The following is a 6,059-nucleotide window of genomic DNA, read 5'->3' as shown; positions in this document are numbered from 1 at the left end:
GCCCCGCAGGCCCAGTGTGGGGCGGCGGCTGTGGAGTCTCACAAAGGAGAACCCGTGCGGGCAGGGGGCTTCTTTAGACTTGTGGCGGGGGGAGCCGAGTGAGGGTGGGGGCAGGGGTGGGAATCACTGCAGTTCATCCTTGGGTGGAGGCAAGTTGAGATGCTGAGATCGGATTTCTTCCCCGGAGGCCGGCACACCTTGTAGTGAGGAGTTTTGGGGCTTTGCAGCCTCGCGTTCTTCTGGGGAGTTCCAGAAAAACCTTCCTCAGGTTTCCTCTCCTCGGACTTAGCCAGGAAAGCTCGAAGTTTCTGTAATCTTATCTTGGCTCTTTAAGCAGTGGGACTCTGGTGGCCCGAACATTGAGCAGGACAAGGAGACCATGACTCTTAGTTCCTAGCCTTTGCTGTGACCGTGCCTCAGTGTACCGGTTTGTAAAAGATGACTTTCCTGTTTCCACGCATCTTTATGATAAACAGAAAGACCTGTTGAAAGATGAAGTTATTTCCAGTAGTGTGTAGCAACTGTCTTGATCAACTCCCCGGCCTGAAATGTGTGTTCGGACCTCTTTGGGAGGATCCTAACCTATTCCACGCACGTAGCTGAGGCTTGATTCTGTGTAATGTATGTATCCTATTTTTGTTCTTTTATTTTAAAGAAATGGTTTTATGTGTCAGTCTTAATAGTTCTCCTTTGTTTGTTACCCCTAAATGTTCTTAGTAATTTTGCAGGACTTTTTGCATTGTATTGTTTTTTTAGTCCCCTTTCCTACATTTTGGACCTAGTAGGTACATGAGTTTACCCCCACTTCTGTTAAAAAACGTAGTTATTATAAAAACGAAAAATCATATGTGCGGGTCTAATGGTTCTAATGCTTTTGTGGGCTTGGTAGGGTGAGACATGGTTGGAATCAAATGCCATTAATCTTAAGGTTTTTCTTAAGCCATTTATTTTCCAAAATGTTATATAGGGCCCTTTCCTTGAATACTGGTTGGATCTTATGCGTAGGATCTAGTCCCAGTGTATCACCAGAAATTAGGATCCAGGGATTTGAAAATTAAAAAGGCCACTAGGGCTCATTCAGGAACCATATCGAACTAAATGTCATCTTGTAAATTCTTATATTGTTTTTTTTTTTTTTTATTGAACAAGGTTTCTGTTGGGAGGGGGAGGGGAATAAGATGGAAGTACAGCTCAAGGTCAACTTTGTTTTTATTTCATTGTGTTTAAAAATCAAACCAGTGTTTTGAAGGTCTCCTGCCTCACACCCCCAATAGAATACACTCTTAATCTACTAGTGTCCTTGGGAGGAAGCTCGAAATTTTTTTTGAATGCTTTCCGTTTTGTGGGGATTTAGGCTCTAAGTTAAGTTGCTGTGGTAACCAAAAGTTATGGAGGAAGGTTTTTAATAACCTCTTTTTATATTTGAAAGTTTTATGTTGTAGATTCCAAATAGATGACATGTTAGTGGTAGTCATATTTTGGGTTTAAGTGCTTAGGATTTTTGATCAAAGCAGTAATTAGTTGTTCAGCATTGGACTCTTTAGATAGACACATCATACAGTGTTGAATGTTACGTGTCTTCTTCACAATCTAAAGGGGAAGGGAAGTAGTATCTACAAGATGAGATATACTCCGGTGTCTACTTGGGATAAGATTGGGATTCAATGGAAAAGGGAGGTGAGGAGGACTTAATGCACCAGAAATCAGCTTTTACTTCTGTCCACTGCTTTAGCCAGGGCTATAATTCAGTTTTGCTTGGTGACAAAAAGTGATCCTATAGCTCTAGTCACCAAACAAAATTTATGAAGTGTAGAAAGTGGAAGGTGACTGCACTGTAAAGATTACTTTTCTTTTGTACTTGGCTATAAATGTCTTTCCAGCTGCCCTTCGCTCTCTTTTTTGTAGTGCCTAAACTTCTTTGATCCTTATTTGAGTATCTAGAAATTGCAATCAGTTTGTATGGATTATTTAATGGTACTGAAGGAAGACTTAAGCTGTGCTCAGGAAAAGGACATATTTGGGTCACAGATAGAAAATATTAATGTTTAGGACTAAGTATTCATTTTGAAGATTAAATCTAGTGTCTTATGACCATAATAAGTCAGATTTTTTTTAAGAATTATTTTATTCAACATTTATTAATTTTAATTTGACCAGAGTGGGCCAGAGTAAGAGAGAGGGAGGGAAAGTGAAACAGCAAGCTGCCAGGTCTGGGACTTGAACTGTAATCCACCATGTGGGAATCCAGCACCCTTAACCACCAAGCCACCTGCCAGCCCTTTATGTTTTAAATTTGACTAGAAAGAGCACATGTGTGTATGAGAAAGCAAGAGCTGGGGGGGGGGGCGGGTCCCGTGGGATGAGAAAGAAGCCACCCAGTTTGGGACTTGAACCTTGGTCAGCCATGTGGGGAGTCCAACACTTTGACCACCAGCACCCAGCCTACCTTTTAAACCATCAGAGCCTCTCTTTGAAGCCTTTTTTTTTTTTTTTTTTTTGAGAGGTTTTCCCTGTAGGGCGCGTGTGCTTGCCAGAGAGAGAGAGAGAAAGCGAGAAATCACCCCCCAGAGGGGATGTCCACGCTGCAATCCCTTCTCCATTCTCCCCGGCGTGAGTTTAAGCCACCAAGGCCGGGACTCAAACCGCTGTCGACTACATGAGAGTCCAGAGACATAGCCATTACGCTAACTGGTCCCTGATGAAGCCTATTTTGAATTAACCCCTTAATTTGCAGTGTCTTAAAGTTCTTGGAAAATAATGTATTACGAAAAAACTGGGTTTCAGAAATTTTTAAATTTTTTTTTTAAGAATTATTTTTAACCTTAATTTATTTACTTACTTATTTTAATTTGACTAGAGGGGGGAGAGAAAGTGAGAAAGCAAGCTGCCAGGTCCTGGCCTCGAACCACAGTCGGTCATGTGGGAGTACAGCACCCTTAACCACCACACCACCTGCCAGTCCCATTATTTCAATTTTTTTTAAACCCCCAAAATAAACTTGTACATTGATTCTTTTTCCATGAACTTTTTGGTCTCTTTATACAAGATTTGTTAGGGAAAAAGTAGGTAATTGTAAGTTAACTTTAATAATGAGCTAAAAGGCATTTTGATTACCAACTCTGAATATATGCTAGTAGTAATTTTTTCATGTTTCAGTTTAATAGACTATTGAATAAAAATTTCTCTCTACCCAATCACATAAACAAAATTAGGTGATGCAGTTAAAAAAAAAAATGGGACTGGCAGGTGGTGTGGTGGTTAAGGTACTGGACTCCCATATTGCTGACTGCGGTTCGAGTCCTGGACCTGGTGGCTTGCTTTCTCACCCTCTCCTTCAAATTAAAGAAAAATAAGTGAATAAATAACATTAAAAATAAACGAGTTGGGCTGGTCTGACTAAATAATGGATTTATTTTATTTTATTTTATTTTATTTTTTTGCTATAGGGCGCGTGCGCTCGCCAGACAGAGAGAGACAGAGATAGAAAGCGAGAAATCACCCCCCAGGGGAGATGGCCATCCTGCAATCCCTTCTCCATTCTCCTCTGGGGATCTTGGGCACGCACGCACACGCGCCCGGTGTGAGTTTGAAGCCAGTGGGTCCGGGACGCAAACCGAGGTTGACAGTGTGGGAGTCCAGCGACATAGCCATTACGCTAACTGCTGGTTCCAAGAATTACTTTATTTAACTTTATTTACAAACTTCATTTGTTTCAGCTTGACTAGAGAGGGACAGAGTGAGAGAGAGAAAGTGAGAAGGCAGGCTGCCTGGTCCAGGACTCAAACCACAGTCGACCATGTGGGAATCCAGTGCCTTTAACTACCACGCCACTTGCCAGCCCGTTTTTTTTTTTTTTTTTAAATTGAAGTTGACTGGAAAGGGACAGAGAAAGAAAGAGAAACCAAGCTGCCAGGTCCAGGACTTGAACCGTGATTAGCCATGTGGGAATCCAGTCGCTTTAACCACCACACCTCCTGCCAGCCTGTTATTACTATTTTTTAATTTGACCAGAGAGAGATAAAGTGAGAAAGCAAACTGGCAGGTCTAGGACTCAAATCGTGGTCAGCCACGTGAGAGACCTATGCCCTAAACCATACCAGGCCACCTACTGGCCCCTTTACCTATATATATTTTAAAAAAAAATTTTTTTTTAAATAGACCGTAGATTATTTTTTATTTTTGGAGAGGTTTGTGCTATAGGGTCCATGTGCGAGACACAGAGAGACAGGAAGCGAGAAATCACCCCCCCAGGGGGGATGGCCATGTTGTAATCCTTTCTCCTTCATTCTCCTCTGGATCTTGGGCATACACGCCCGCATGCCTGGCATGAGTTTAAGCCACTGGGTCTGGGACTTGAACTGTGGTCCACTACATGAGAGTCTAGTGAAGTAGCCATTTTGCCATCTGCTGGTCCCTAGATGAATTTATTTTTACCACATATCATGCGATGAATTCATAGGGAATAGGTTCCAGAAGCTCAGGCTTCCTTGCCATTGGTTGTCACAAAGTGTGCTTCTCTGAGTGGAGCAGGCTGGCACTTCAGTTGAACCCAGGTACCTTTCTCTTTGGCTTCCTCCTTTTTCTGGTCATTTTCCTTCACACGTTTTTAGGAAGCTATCTCTGCTCTTAGAATACTTAATATGCTCAATACGCACATTAATTCTTTTAGCAAGAATCTTGCCCTTAAACTTGTTTGTTTACAACAGTGCCAACAGCATGCTGGTGATACTATGACTCTTCAGTTTTGGCTCGGTAACGTTTGTATGGCATTTCATTTTAAACAGTACCCATTGCCTTGATGTCTTCAATATTACCTTCCTTGTAAATTCTCATGTATGTTGCTAAAGGAACCACTCCGTGTTTTCTAAAAGGCCTAGAGAACATATATCGGGTGCCTCTCCTCTTTCACTTTGTGTTCGTCATTTAGGTTAATTACTGGAAGATGGTGGTTCTGGCCAAAAGGCCCAAAATCTTGATGGGATGAAGAAATGGAGGAGTAGGGATTGCTTTATGACCACCATACTCCATTGGGTATGCTTTCTCCCCTGCCTCTGTCTTTCTAGCACAAACCTTTTGGCAAAGGAAAAGAAAAGGGATACTAAGTTGTCATGTTGGAACTCCAAGCAGGCATATAGTGAGATTGTCTTGGGCGAATTATTCTCTGTGGTCATACTTAAGGTCATCTGTTACTTCTGGTTTTCTCATTTAGATTTATACAGAAGTTTCCTAAACTTTATCCATCCTGTAGCCACAGAGCTATCTTAGCTCTAAGTCCCAGAAAATTGTTTTTCTTTATTCTCAAATGAAGTTCGTAGCTGTCACACTGTAAGATAAATAAGAAAAGTGAAGAACTAGCAGTTGGTGTAATGGCTATGTCGCTGGACTCCCATGTAGTTGATTGTGGTTCAAGTCCCGGAGCTGGTGGCTTAAACTCAAACCAGGCGCCTGTGCGTATGTGCCCAAGATCCCGAGAGAAGAATGGAGGAGAAGGGATTGTGGCATGGCCATCCCCCGGGGTGTGTGTGTGTGATTTTTCGCTTTCTGTCTCTTTCTTGTGAGTGCATGTGCCCTATAGCATAAATCCCCCCCCTCCCCCCAAAAAAGTGAATGGTTTTCTCTTAGTTCTCCCCTTCCCAAACAGGAATGGGAAAGAAGTCAAGGATGTAAAAATTGCAGCTTGCTGGCATACCATTAATTGGTCTGATTGATGATGTCAATGTCAAAGCCAAGCACCTTGGTTTTATGTCTATCTTTAGCTAATTCTGTGTTTAAAGATATAAAAGAAAGGTTTTGGCAACAGAACCCTAAGTTCAGAATTGCTTTTCTCCACCCATACCTTTAAAAAAATTTTTTTAGAATTATTTTAACTTTATTTATTACTATTACTATTTTCCAGTTTGACCAGAGAGAAACGGGGCGGGGAGGGGATGAAAAAGGAAACCAACAGGTTCAGTCAGGACTTGGAACTGTGGTCAGCAATGTGGGAGTCCAGCGTCTCTAACCACCATGCTACCTGCTGGTCCCTCACCCACATCTTATGACTACTGTTTGGAATGCCG

General features: G+C 42.0%; 1 protein-coding gene across 2 annotated transcripts in view; it reads left to right on the top strand.

Moving 5' to 3' along the window:
• Positions 1–6,059, top strand: part of YWHAE (tyrosine 3-monooxygenase/tryptophan 5-monooxygenase activation protein epsilon) — a 62,195-nt gene that overhangs the window by 592 nt on the left and 55,544 nt on the right. The gene's annotated exons all lie outside the window — the stretch shown is intronic.

Source organism: Tupaia chinensis, unplaced genomic scaffold (genome assembly GCF_000334495.1).
Source record: "Tupaia chinensis unplaced genomic scaffold, TupChi_1.0 Scaffold144899_1, whole genome shotgun sequence".
In the NCBI taxonomy this organism is placed as follows: Eukaryota; Metazoa; Chordata; class Mammalia; order Scandentia; family Tupaiidae; genus Tupaia; species Tupaia belangeri.
Note: the sequence above shows the minus strand (reverse complement) of the source record. Positions and strands in the feature narration are given on the sequence as shown.